The sequence below is a fragment of the Chrysemys picta genome, chromosome 11, assembly GCF_011386835.1.
Source record: "Chrysemys picta bellii isolate R12L10 chromosome 11, ASM1138683v2, whole genome shotgun sequence".
In the NCBI taxonomy this organism is placed as follows: Eukaryota; Metazoa; Chordata; order Testudines; family Emydidae; genus Chrysemys; species Chrysemys picta.
The window spans coordinates 22,917,612-22,932,981 of record NC_088801.1 but is presented as its reverse complement, the minus strand read 5'-3'; the positions used below and the strand labels follow the sequence as shown (position 1 = coordinate 22,932,981).

General features: G+C 39.5%; 1 protein-coding gene across 3 annotated transcripts in view; it reads right to left on the bottom strand.

Annotated features, from left to right (window-relative positions):
* The window catches only part of ARHGAP15 (Rho GTPase activating protein 15), a 456,603-nt gene that overhangs the window by 145,168 nt on the left and 296,065 nt on the right, over positions 1-15,370 (bottom strand). The window lies entirely within an intron of this gene.

Here is a 15,370-nt window from a genome sequence, read left to right as displayed (position 1 = left end):
AAAGCATAAGAATCAACTTGTGTTTTCATGTACAAATACCCTTTACAAGATGTAAAATCAAAGTTGTGTAAGTGTATATTAACTACTTATACTAGATGGGCTAACGGAACTTCGCCGGTAGAGACACAGACTTTTTGAGCTGAAGGTTGTGAATTGCATTTCTGGTAATGCATGTATTCAGTGAGATTATTGCCATGTAACCATGACATGTAAGACTATGTATGCATGTTAGAGAGATGTTTATGTTATTTACAAAGTGTTTTACTATGGCTCTGTTTTGTACCAAGTTGATTGAGTTTGATGATTTAATGCCCTGGAGGTTTTATTGCAAATAATGAAGAGTGTTTTCAAGGACATCTTGGGAGTCTCATTTTACCCTTAAATCTGATCAGGTATCATCTTTTGGAGGAAACTATCTCCTACAACAGAGTCTGCTGATATACCCTTTTAAAATTAAAAAAGCCACTCTTAAACTTACATCCCAATGCACATTGTGGGAACATGCTAAAGCATACAAGAACCCACCTCTCCATTCCCGTGAGAACTGCCAATCTCATGAGAACAGAGGAAGAAATCTGCATGCTTCAAAATTTAAAACACTAAACTGCATAGTGCCACTTGAAATGTAAAAGTCGCAGATCAGCATGATGCAGAAGGTATTTACTGGAGACCCAATGCTCCATAATAGAGTTGTAGAAGCTATTAGTCACTTGGAACCCAAATCTTACCCACATTGTTTTATAAGAAGGCTGACATTTTCTGCAGAAAAAGCCTAAATTAATTAGCATGTGGTACAGCCCAAGACAGGCTCAGCATTCCTCCTATGTAGTAAACTAAATTCTGCTTTGAAAGCTATCTTTTGAAAGTAAAGAAAAAACAGCTCATTTACAACTTATAACTTATATACTACACTGCAGGACGAACTGAAATTCAGATGCGATTTGAAATTAAAAAATAACAGGTCAACAAGACGCAGAGGAGCGATTATGGGGAATCCTACTGCTGCCAAATGGAGAACGGTCAGCTTGTTTACTCCAGAAAATATGAGTGTATTTTAGGCCTGGGCCCTTGAAACTGAGATTTTGGGGAGAAATGTCCCCACAGAAGTCACTAGCAAAACTCCTATTGGCTTCAAAGGCGGCAGAATTTCACCCTTGAGATTGCAAATGGATAACAGGTCATTGGGCCTCAGTCCCGTTCAAAAAGACTTATCTATGCATGTAAGAAATGAGTAAGTGAGAATGGTGGAAAGGAAGAAGTGCTCTGCTGATGCCTTCTGTGTGTTGAGGGAAATTGGGTAGTAGTGTTCGTAAGAATCTTTAACTGATTTTTCTCAAACTTCCAAAAGATTTGACTATGGTTTGTTTAGAAAGGCAGAAAAAGTTTTCAGGGGTTGGCAGCAGTACTCATCCCATCATTTAATATTTAACATCATAAATATTGTCACAGCAACAAACTGTATGTACATATTTGATATTACTAACCATATATTACTATAATATTAATAATAATCATACAAGCATACTAAGAATGCCAAAGGTAAAATGACATAACCTTCTAAATCCTTCATATTTTTCAAGCCTTGCCCACATATAAACTCACACACATTGTAGACATTCTGAACCCGTCTCTATCTCCAAAGTTCCTTATACATTGATACACAAATTCAATGTATTTTTGAGAACTGAAGTATAACAGGCATATTGTGACAGAGATTTCCTAAGCAAAACAAGATCTGTCTGAAGGTGTTCCAGGTATATCAGTCTCGTACAATTGAATTTTTATTATTTCTGAAAGGTGCTTTGGGATGCTTTATATCCAGATTACATATTGATTTGATAATTGAAGGTTACTCTCATGCTCCCTATTCAGTAAGGGGCATAACCTTTGGTAACTTAACTGACTTGAGTTGCTTACATGTTTGTTTGTTTGTTTGTTTTAAATATTGCTGCAGACACATCTTGCTTCAGTTTATCTTGAACAATTTATTTGAAAAATAAATAATAATTCCATAATATATATCGGTTATCTATGCCTTTTATCAGTCCATTTCATTGTCTACCCTTCATCAGTGGGAGCTCTGCAATCTAATACTGAAAATGATGATTCATGTCAGGAAGATCTCCTTTGGTTATAGAGGGCTAAAGAGAAAGTTTATCTAAGAGAAATCAAAAAGGATTCGGTAATCAAGAACACTTGGAAACTATCCATGTACAGGATACATGACATACGAACAAATGGAAGTTACTAAAATGTTTAAGTAATGCAACTCAACAATCTCACTCTCTTCTTGGAAGTGGGGGGAGTAAGACAAACAGAGTAGTTAGTCCCCAGTTTAAGAATGTGGAACTCTTGTGGTCATAGATTGAGAATTGCATCACACTAAATTGCGTAGTGAGTTGATCTAAACCAGAATGTAAAGGAAAAAAACAAAGAAACATTAACTTTCATTTGAATCTAGCATGACTCAGTTCTCAAGCCTTCTGGATATGGAATAAGAGCATGTGAAAGCCACATATAGAGCTCTGTATGTGATGATAATCTCTCACATTAGCAGCACCGGTTTGGAAGAGTTTAGCCCCCTTGGTATCATGCTATTTAAATTATCTGAATCAAGTGAAAATGACAACCTCTGTAGTGAACTGGAGGATATTACATCTTGCAAAATGATCTGGAACATAGATGTAAATTATTATTGTTATAAATTTACTTGGGTCCAGAAAGTAGGTCTGATTAGCATTTCATTTGGACACACAATATGGCAGACAGAGAAAAACCTGAGACTATTACACCAATTATAGTGTTCGGATGTCATCAACTTTCTGCTCCGAGAACTTTAAAGGTTAAACTAAACCAAACCAATGTAAATTGGTGTATTTGGACATCCTTTCCATTACCACATTATCCTAGCTGGATTGGAAACTACTTATTTTGGAAATCCAATTAGGCCAAGTGCAATTTTTTTTTTAAAGAGAATGTTCTTGTGTTCTGATTCTGTGAAGAAGTTTTCAAAGAAAATCACTTTTAAGGGCACCTTTATCAAGAATAAAAACATCACTGCTCTGCTGTCAGTGTTTCTTCACGGCAGGCTATAAATACTTAGGGAACAAGATGAAACAAAAGTATTTTCAAAGTGTCCTATCTGGTGCTGGCATTAAAGTGTCCTGGTAAAGAACAATTCAGAAAAAAAATATTAATTGTATTAAAGTCAGACTATTTGTTCATCATGTGCTGACTTTCTTTTGTTTTGAAATGGTGTTTATCATTGAGAAAAATAAGTGGTCTTTTTCCCAGAGGGTAACAAGTATTTTTTAAAGAAGCTTAGAATAGGATGGGCACACCATTAGGTATTATCCGACCAAATAGTGGTCAAAACTCAGTGGAAAGAATGCAGCTGTCCCAAGCTATTCCCACCATAAATCTTATAAGCTTTCCAGAAAAAAAAAATTGGATAAGGTCTGACTCCAGAGTTTACACATTTAGCTACCAGCATATGGACAGAGTATAACAATGCTCTTGTTAAAAACAGTTATATGTTATAGGTTAGGATACACTGGTATTAGTAAAGGGCAAATCTAAAAGGGAACAGAATACAGGTTGGAGTCAGATACATAAACATCATCAAAGTTATATGAACTACTTTGTATAGGTGAGTTGGTGGGATCATGATAACAGGAGAGCATTACCCTGGGAGTTGTGGCCCATCACTGCTCTGGAGCAGTACAGGGAAAGTTTCCTGTTCATTTTGGACTTGAAGAGATCCCACTAGTGTGTTCTCTACTGAGTGAATATTTCACTCAGGACTTAGTTGTGTATTTCCCATTCATGGTCTGCAGAGAAGTGCCTGCTTTGGTTGTCCACTAGAGAGTTCTAAACACCTGGTAGGTATGTGGCTTGGATAGTGAAGTAGTTTCTGATGCACCAGTTCCGAAGCCTGACTGCTTCCAGGCAGAGGGGAAAGGATCTTGTTCTACCCTGTTTATCTAAAAGACAGTGGTGATATTATCTAACATTATTTGGATAAGTTGTATGAGTGGGAGCATCGACCTGCAGGCCAGGTGGACCACTCTCACTTCCAGCAGGTTGATTTGCAGCCTCTCCTTCCATGGGATCCAAAAGCCATATATGGTGTGGTCATTGAAGTGGTCACCCCATCCCAGAAGGAATGTTATGGTGACACTAGGGGTTGGAGTGTTGAAGCGTACTCCCAATCCCACTCGTTATGGGTTCAACCACCATGTGAGAGAAGCAATGACCTTGGTAGGAACAGTCACTTCGCTGTTCATGTGGCTCCTGTCTGCTGTGTAAACAGACCGAAGCCAGGCCTGTCAGCAGGGTAGAGGAAGTGTGGTGAATGATGTCACATAAGTACATGAGATCATGTGGCCTAGTAGAGAAAGGTGTACTTTGACTATAATTTTTGGTTTGCGAGTAACCTGTGTCCTCACATTGCTCATTGATTGAAATCTTTCTGTGGCGAGGAAAGGTCTTGCTGAAATTGAGTCCAGTGTTGCTTTAATAAAATTTATCATCCATGTGGGGCTCAAAATGGATTTTTCTTTGTTCACATTGATACCCTACACTGTTAAAAGATGGAGCAGGAACAAAGTTGCTGAGCTGACCTTGTGGTTGGAACAACCTGTTAGGAGCTAGTCATCCAAGTATGGGAAGACTGTGTAGCCATGACATCTCATTACGGCTACCACCATATAGAAAACCTTTGTGAATACCCTGGATGTTTTTGCCAATCCAAAGGGAAGGACTCTGAACTGGCCGTGTTCCTGACCTACCAGGAACTGAGGAAACTTTATGTGGGGAAGATGAGTATCTACATGACCCTATTTGGACACAGACTGGCTAACCTAGTGAGGAGGGCTTTAAACTAGGTTCGATGGGGACAGGTGAGCAAAGCCCACAGGTAAGTGGGGAACATGGAGACCTGGGAGATGGGTCAGAAACGAGAGGGAGTATGGGCTATATTGTCAGAGAGAAAGGAGGGTCAGGACAAAACTGGGAGGAAAGATCAAACCAGTATCTTAGATGCCTATATACAAATACGAGAAGTATGGGTAATAAGCAGGAAGAACTGGAAATGCTAATAAATAAATACAACTATGACATTGTTGGCATCAATGAAACTTGGTGGGATAATACACATGATTGGAATGTTGGTGTGGATGGGTACAGCTTGTTCAGGAAGGATAGACAGGGGGAAAAGGGAGGAGGTGTTGCCTTATATATTAAAAATGTACACACTTGGACTGAGGTAGAGATGGACATAGGAGATGGAAGTGTTGAGAGTCTCTGGGTTAGGCTAAAAGGGGTAAAAAACCAGGGTGATGTCATGCTAGGAGTCTACTACAGGCCACCTAACCAGGTGGAAGAGGTGGATGAGGCTTTTTTTAAACAACTAACAAAATCATCCAAAGCCTAAGATTTGGTGGTGATGGGGGACTTCAACTATCCGGATATATGTTGGGAAAATAACACAGTGGGGCACAGACTATCCAACAAATTCTTGGACTGCATTGCAGACAACTTTTTATTTCAAAAGCTACTAGGGGGGAAGCTGTTCTAGACTTGATTTTAACAAATAGGGAGGAACTCGTCGAGAATTTGAAAGTAGAAGGCAGCTTGGGTGAAAGTGATCATGAAATCATAGAGGTTGCAATTCTAAGGAAGGGTAGAAGGGAGAACAGCAAAATAGAGACAATGGATTTCAGGAAGGCAGATTTTGGTAAGCTCAGAGCACTGATAGGTAAGGTCCCATGAGAACCAAGACTGAGGGGCAAAACAACTGAGGAGAATTTGCAGTTTTTCAAAGGGACACTATTAAGGGCCCAAAAGCAAGCTATTCCGCTGGTTAGGAAAGATAGAAAATGTGGCAAAAGACCACCTTGGCTTAACCACGAGATCTTGCATGATCTAAAAAATAAAAAGGAGTCATATAAAAAATGGAAAATACGACAGATTACAAAGGATGAATATAAGCAAACAACACAGAAATGCAGAGGCAAGATTAGAAAGGCAAAGGCAAAGAATGTGCTCAAACTTTTCAAGAAAGATGTGGAGAAATTGGAAAGGGTCCAGAGAAGAGCAACAAGAACGATTAAAGGTCTTGAGAACATGACCTATGAAGGAAGGCTGAAAGAATTGGGTTTATTTAGTTTGGAAAAGACTGAGAGGGGACATGATAGCAGTTTTCAGGTATCTAAAAGGATGTCATAAGGAGGAGGGAGAAAACTTGTTCACCTTAGCCTCTAAGGAAAGAACAAGAAGCAATGGGCTTAAACTGCAGCAAAGGAGGTCTAGGTTGGACATCAGGAAAAAGTTCCTAACTGTCAGGGTGGTTAAACACTGGAATAAATTGCCTAAGGAGGTTGTGGAATCTCCATCTCTGGAGATATTTAAGAGTAGGTTAGATAAATGTCTATCAGGTATGGTCTAGACAGTATTTGATCCTGCCATGCGGGCAGGGGACTGGACTCGATGACCTCTCGAGGTCCCTTCCAGTCCTAGAATCTATGAATCTATGAAAATATGCATCCTTCATGTTGAGCGCCACGAACCACATTTCCTTCTGTAAGCAGGGGAATATTGATTATAGTGTAACCATCCTGAATTTTGACTTTTGAATAAAGATGTTCAGTTATTGAATTTCAAATTCTACATTTTCCTGAGCTTCCCTACTTCATAGCAGCCTTCTGATTCTCTGTATAGGACCAAACTGACCAGGGACTCTTTCTGCAAGGGGACTTTCTTGGGGAGTGGAGTGGTCATACTGTTTTACAGCCCCTTTGTGCCTGCATAGGGCTATCTTATAGGCCCAATCCTATAGCTGACACAGATCATGCATGCTTCAGGAAAATTTCACATTAAAAAATATAAAACAAACAAAACCCCAACCAAACAAAAAAACAACAACCCCAAATAACCCAACAACAACTGGCCATCCAGGCATCCCAAAGGTTGATCTCGGTGTGAGGGTTTGGTGAAACACTTCAGGAAACGAGACAAGCCTTTGTCACTCTGCTTGAAAGACATACAAGTGTGGAACGTGATTTTGTATTTTATCAATATTGTCTGACATGATCAGAGAGATATAGTAGCATTCCAACATGAAGAGAGAGTCAGATTTTCCTTGCAGTGATAAATAAAAGGTGCAACAAAAGGAGATGGAAATCTGATTGAGAACTCTTTGTATTTTAGACACTGGAGAAATTGTTCCAAAACTTTGACTTATCCACGACGGAAAACTCAGGTGTCTGGATCTGGATTTTAATCGTTTTTAGCTTGTGCCTCCTCTCTTCCCACCATGCACACACAGCACATATACTTTTGAAACATTTAATAAACTTTGAACTTTGAAAGCTTTCACTTTCTGGTTCTAGATAATTCTCCCTTCTCTTCTCTTCTCCCTTCTCTTTATAGACTCCTTGCTCACTACCAACAGTGCCAGCCAAATCTCTTACTACATGTTTAAAAATCAAAGTAGGGAACCCAATAAATGAACATCCTCAAATGGGAATGATTGCAACACCTGAATTAAGTAATGAAGAGTTTGTATGCAATCTATACCATTTCAATAATCTTGTCAATATTATTTTCCTTTGAACTGATGTATTTTTGTGTTTCAGTCCATAAAAGTGTCATGTAATTTACTTTGTTCCTTTTCATATCACTTGGTGGCAGATTGTTTACTTAGACATATTTGTACAATGGAATAAGATCAACAACAGTACAAAATCTGAGTGCTATTTAACTAGTACTCAGCTCATCATCATACAGCATTACAGTTAAATACCTAAATCAAGTTTGCTTAATCTTCCCCTCAATTGTATAGCACTGTTTTTAATGTCCAAGAAGTTTGTCGTTTTAGTACAGGAACAGCAAGACTTATTCAGAAGGTTCACTGTGACAAACAAGAAAACTAAACTTTGAAGATATTTGTTTAGAATGTGTCATCAAAGTTACATCAAGCATGCAGTATGTTGACTGTAAAAATGCAGTTGCCACTAATACATATTCTTGCCATCTTTTTATCCTCGTTTTTTTTTGTAGCTAAACAAAGTGACCTCATTGTTTTCCACTGCATTTTCTCTTAAACATTGGCTGGGATGATTGAGATTGAGGAATGTGGGAAAATAGATTCCCAAGCCACGTCCATCCCCTTTAATTCTGAGCTGTAATTTTTGGCTTGGCTTGAATCACAGTCATCACATTTCATTCTGAATCTCTCTGTAAAGTGATCTTTCTTAAACATTTCTTTCACTCATCATGGGATCAGAAACAAAGCCATTCTAGTCTTTCAGTGAAACACTTACAAACGTCTTTTTACAGAGGAATCACAGGAGCTGAATTTCCTTTAAAAATGTTTGAAAGAAAGGAGGTTTTCATTGCCTGATTGTCCTCTTTGTGAATCTTGTCATCTGTATGCCATGAGCTACAGCTATTTTAATCTGTTTTTGTTTGCAATCCATTTGGTGTCCGCCCAAGAAAATGCAGGTGATTCTAATTAACTTACTGCTGAAGATGTGGAAAAATCTCAATTGTGTTACAGAAAATTATACACTTAAAACCTTCCCTCTATTATTTATAATGTCTTATTAATGAAAATGATTGCATGAATATATTTACCACCTGATTCATCTTTGTTCACTTTTTAAATCAACAAGGTTTATGACAAAGGGAAAAAACTACCAAACACAGACCTCATGTACACATGCCAGCTCTTTGATTTAACTGGAACGGCATTTAAAAAAATAACATTACTCTACTTTATGGAACACAATTTAATATCTGAAATAACTACAACCCATTTTTCCTCCTTAAAACCTTTTAAAATGCTCTAAAGACCAAATTTTGCCCTTAAAATATAAGTGCTCAATTGGAAGATTTTGTCTATCTATGAATGCTTCCTAGAGAACTTCCATTCTCCTCTCTTTTGCTGGATCTGGTTGTGGGCACTGTTAATATCGTTGAAGTTTAGGCTAGCCAGGCCCAATGTGGCTAGTGTTTAATCCATATGGCTAAGCATGGACAAAGTACTTCAGTTTATGGCATGTGCCTCATTAGCTGTCCAATCCAAACCAAATGCGTTTCCAGGAGTTAAAGTAGAGATGACAGCACTGGAGCACCAGTTCCATCTCCTTCACAAGACAGCTACATCTCCACCTCTTCCTCATAGGAAACAACAGCACCTAGTCAAAGTGTTAGGATCCAGACAATTGTTTAGAATGATAATTGCCATAGGAATAACCCAGTAGCAAAATCTTTCTCCCACCCACAAACAAAATTAAATCAACTCAACTAGCCAGTAATTCGAGGCCTCCCAGTCTATCCCAACGCCCATCCTACCCATACACTCAGACCTCCCCAAGAGCCCTAGCAAGTGGCTGGTCTGTGCAGCACATGCTAAAAGTCAACAGATCTAGGCTATTCCACACCAAGAGAGGACATATGTTCCAAAGTTGAGGGAGTCCTGACAGCGAGTGCCCTGCTACCATTTCCTTCTCTTTTACACAGCCCCTCTGAGCTGAACTTGAACACCTCTGGTAATTGCTATTCTGGCAGTACAGCACCACGGGTATGAAAACTGATTTTTCAGGTAGGCAAGTCCCAGGCCATTTAGGGTTTTATAGGTAAAAAATTAAAATTTGTGTGAAAACCAATAGATAGCCAATAGAGATTCCAAAGAATGGGCACCATGTATTTCCTGTCAGATACAATGATTATTCAGCAGGTTACTGCTTTCTACCAGCTACTGTTTCTGCTCGTGTGCCCCCATATAGCACACATTGCAGTAGTGTAATATTGATGTGCTAATGGTGTGGATAATAATCGTGAAGTCCACAAGAAAAGTCTGTATCAGAAAAAAGGTTGCCACCACTGGCCAGGTGCAGATGGAAACAGGCAACTTGGCTATTTCTAAGAGATGATCACAAAAGAGTAGCTGGGAATCTAATGAATGGGGGTGGGGAGAAGGGAGAAAGGGAATATCTATGACCAAGAAATATGTACAACATTTCCATTTCTTATATCCCAGCTGTGCCTGTTAACTTCTCAAAACATGTACAGTCGAGGAATAAAGCGTACTTGGCTGATATTTATTGCAATATGCTTTATACAAAATTTCTATCTGTATCTGTTCTGTCACACATTATGTCCTCAAAGAGTTAAGTAACATGAAAAATACAGGCTCAAGATTATATCTGTCATGGATGAAAATACTACATTTATGACTCAATGTAATCCATTCATTAGTTTATGGACCCAAGCCCTCCAGGGAGTATCACAACTCCACATGATATCCTTGAGTGGTATATTTTGCCTTTGGATCTCTGGTTTAGCTGAAAGAAGTTTAAAAACACATGTAGCCTGACAACTCCCTACTGGCTACACAACTGAGGAGGGTCAAGAGCATAAACTATTCCAGCAAAAGCCAGCTGTAACTTATGCTCACTAGACTGGCTCAGGATCAGTCTGTTTCAGACAGTAGCATACAAAGAATTTATGCACTTTGCTAAATCCTCCTACTTTCATTAAACCATGCCCCATTTGGGGATCCATCATCATAAACATTAGGCCTGCATTTTCTGAGCAACAGCAGCATAATAATGAATGCTGTACTTGGGGGGTCTAAACTCTTAACTCAGGGCTATATACTGCCCTGAATAAGTCTCATTAATTTCAGTGGGGGCTGTGGGTGCAAACTGAAGGGCAGATATAGCTCTTTAGGTACCCCAATTCCTCTTACTGATAGTAGAAATAATCTAGTCCACAATAGGGACAAATCCTGACCCTGTCTTTAACAACAGGAATCAAGTTAACTCCTTACTGCTGTGTATGCTGTCTCGTCACCAGGCTGACCAATGCTGCTGATGATTTGGCTCTGATTTGATGAAGGTGGAAGCACTCTGCCGTTGGGTGTCATGAATCTGCTTGAGCAAGGGTTGGTAGGGAGCTTATATTCCCTGGATTTTGGTACCCCCATTCCCAACTCTTGGCCCACAGAGGTTACTGCAGAAGAACAGTGACTGGAACTATGTTATATCTAGGATATGAGAGTCACTAGGAAGATCTCTGACTTCCCTATCTTTGGGCTGCTTGGGAATGCGTGAAAAATCCAGTTAGGCCCACTCCTCTTTTCTCCATCTGACACTGCCATTTTGGATATGTCCCTGGGGAATGGTGTTCCTTTAAGGAATTTTCAGATGCCCCACAGTTATCTGGAAGGAAACCATCTTTGACTTCAGGGTTGTGTACTGTGTACTGTACACCATGTGTACACCTCTGACATCATTTCCCAGTACTGCAGGCTGGGAGAGAGACTATAACTCTGCCACTGGGTATAGAATCTTAAGTGGCCACCTGATGGGATTCAAATAGCCTTTCACATCCAAGGAGCTGTGTTTGGCCCATACAGTGAGAAAAGAACAGACCATCACAGTTAATTCCAAATGTTGTAGTTTGTGAGAAAAACTGTAATGGCAGAACTGGGTCCTTAAAATGGAGATTTAGGACCTGTTTTTTTTCAAAAGATGCTTACCCTCAATTTCCATATTTCACACAATATAAAATGAGGGCATAATTTTGCATATATAAATATGTGTCTGGTTTTTAAGTACATTAAAGTAGTTAGATGTCTATATAGGAGTATTTATATTCTTTCACAATTGTGTTTGCAAAATGGGAGGGCTGTTTTAAAAGTCAGGCCCTTAAATCTAAGCACTGTTGTCAGATAAATGTGAGTGCAACAGTATGTACCTTGTAAAAATCAGCTACAATGTGTGGGTGAGCAAGACTTGGCCCTCATTTTACAAAATATGCAGACATACACTACTCCTGGGGGAATTCTGCACCACTGCGCAATGCAGAATGTTGCAGAAATTAATGTGCGTGCGGAATTTCCTTTCTCCCACAGAAATGGGTTGCAGAGCTGCTGGCCGCTACTAGGGGCTGCTGGACCCAGCAGAGCCCAGCTCTCACATAGAATACAAGGCTGGGGGGAGGGAGAAGAGGATGGAGCTAGAGGGTTCCTGTCAGCTGCAGTTCCCAGCATGCCCTGAAGGAAGGAGAGGGCAGTGCACAGGAAACTCTGTGCTAGCCTGGGACCAAGCTTCAGGCTGTTTCTGCCTCTGGATCCCTGGGGAGGAAAGTGCGCAGGTATCTGGGCAAAGGGGGACCCTGTGGCTCGGCTCAGGTGGTGGGGGACAAGAAAGTTTAGGTATATTGGCTGGGGAGACCCCCACGGCTGGGCTCTCGAAGGATGGGTTGTGAGTATCTGACCCCCTGGCTGGGCTCTGGGAGGTGGAAGGGGGCAGAGAAACAGGACCGGGGTTGTCATAGGGGTTTCTTTAACTCTCTACTCCTGCGGGAATTGTTTTGTGCGTCTGTATTGTTACAGGCATACTTGGTGACAGGTATTTTGAAATAAATTACCAAAATAATTAAAACTGGCGTGATTATGTAGTGTTATTTTGACAAATAAAATCTGCAGAATTTTAAAATATTGTGTGCAGAATTTTTAATTTTTTTGGCACAGAATGCCCCCAGGAGTAATATACATCAACATATCTAGTTCTTAGAATTGTATGTCTGGCTATTATATAAACGTGATGACAAACAAGGGTACATATTCATATGATGTTATATTTATTTACTATACAGGACTAGTATATCTAGTATACATTGTATATATTGTAGTGGTTACAAAGATCATACTTTTTTTAACCCTTGTAAGTTATTTAGTCTCATCTTGAGCTTGAACATCCCAACTGATACCCAGATTATATGTCTAATATCAGTTTTTAACTTTGCTTTAATTGGCATGTTATATTATTTTAATGTGTGCCCACATTATAAAATTCTGGATGTATAAAGTGATAAATATATATATTAAAATTCTTAAATAAAAATCTTCTCATGGATTATTTTCCATCCAATTCTGATCCCTCACCTTGCCTGGAGCAAGTATAACACTTGGTTACATTAAAAAGTGATATTTGGATAGTAATAAGATAATAGGAAAACATATACATTTTAATATAATGGGGGAGTTGCTTTTGTATCTACCAAATGTAGTTTACTTCCTCTCCCTGTGTGTAGGATTTGCAGCTATTAGCACTGTCTTTCCTCTCATTGCCAACTACCTCCACTGCTCTAATCACTCCAAGTCACTTGGCAATTTGGTTCTGTCTTCCTGTGTTTGCCACTCCTATAATTTTGGCCAAAATTGTTTGTGGATGAATTTCCACCAAAGAAACACATGTTAAAAGACACTGAACAAAGTCACAAATGCCTATACAAACTTTTAGAGAGTCCTGAATTTGGTTACAAATATCAGAAAGTGCTTCTGTTTGGAAACTGGCAGACAGCTTCACTGTTTTGACAGAAGGAACTCCGCGGACCATTGGAAATGTATTTCAGGCCACAGTTTGAGAAGCACTATTACACTGTATTACATTAAAATAACATATACTTTAGATTAGGAATTGCTCCGGTACTATATGTCAAAACGGGTGTTTTTGAGTATTACAACAGTTTTAAACAGAACAAATCACCTTCCACACATACCATATTCAGATACAAAAACATTTAAGTTGAAACACAAATAGTGTAACTGCAACACAATAGAGACATGAAGCAAACAGTGACTTTTGAGAACAAATAGTCTACCTGCCTCCTTTATATACAGCAATGTGCACTGAATATTTGTTATCTGATTTGGAAGTAAAATAAATGCAGGAAATATTGTGCAACAATGTCAAATTATAGTAAGAGTCAGAGTGGAGTTACAGGTATAATTTTTAATTGGATCATCCCCTTTGCTTATGCAAGTATTGAAGACCCTATTCAGGTTCAATTCCTCTTTGGGTCATGGAATGAAGTAGAAGCATGTAGAAGAGTGGCCATTCTGAGCTCAGCTGGAATTTTGCTAAGGCTCACAGAGAAGGAGTTCTGCAGTGTTTTAGGGGACTTGTGCAGCAGAAGGTGGCATACAGTATTTTTCATGCACTATCCCCTCTCCAGTGGAGGTTTCAGAATACATTTAGCTATCATTACTTGATAATGTCTCCTTTGGAGCTATCTAATGTTGCTGAAAACGTTCCTACACAATCTTCCCTTGAAATCAATGTCATTTTCAGTATTTCAATATACATTTAATGCCTGGCATAACATGTAAATGCTTAGTAAGAACGATTATGAACAATTTCTGGTGTGCAAGTTCTGGACTCCAGGTCTGAATCTGATGGGATATACACCAGTTCCATGACTTTATAGCTTCGGTGCACAGGGAAAGGGATTTTGCTCCTCTCTGTTTGTTCATAAAGAACATGCAAGTCACATTAAAAGAACAGGAGTACTTGTGGCACCTTAGAGACTAACAAATTTATTAGAGCATAAGCTTTCGTGGACTACAGCCCACTTCTTCGGATGCATCCGAACAAGTGGGCTGTAGTCCACGAAAGCTTATGCTCTAATAAATTTGTTAGTCTCTAAGGTGCCACAAGTAGTCCTGTTCTTTTTGCGGATACAGACTAACACGGCTGCTACTCTGAAACAAGTCACATTGTCTGTCATGATTCTGATTGATTTGCCCTTGATGAGGGGTAGTAACTGAAGGCAGGCATTCCTGACTGCCCTGAGTTCCAACAATCGGATATGAAGATGGTTTCCTGATGTATCCATCTGCCCCAAGTGTGTTGAAGTGTGCTCCCCACCCTAACCATGATGCATTGTCACAGCTATTGTTGGAGTTGGGCAGATGAAAGGGACGCCTGTGCAGACATTGCATTGATCTTTCCACCAATCCTCACCTGGAGGCTGCTCACCTTCAGCGAGAAACAATTTTAGTCTTTCCATATCTCGATTACTGACTACTCAAGGGCAAACCTGTTTGTCCAAGCTGTCTCTGATTGAGGAATAGATCCTCCCAAACTAGCCCTGAAAGCTGCAGAGTTGTAATCTTACATGCTTGGTCATGAAGGTGAAAGATACCATATGACTCAGAAGTTGCAAACAGCAGGCTTCCTTGAATTGTCCTGACCAAATTCGATAAAGTTAGGTATCTGTCTGTGGTAAGGAAGGCCCACACTGCCAAGTAATCCAAATATGCCCCTTTGAATTGAATTCTCCCTACAAGGACTAACTTGGACTTCTTTAATTTTAGCTGGAGACCCAAGTCTCAGAAGAGGGAGAGATCTATCTGGGTGGAAGTTAGTACTGCTTCGTAAGATCGGCCCTTGAGTAGCCAGTTGTCAAGATATAGGAAGACTAAATTGCTTCTCGCTGAAGGTAAGCAGCCACTACCTTTAAAATATTCGACAACACCCTGGGGGCTGAAGAGAGGCTGAAGGAAAATACTTAG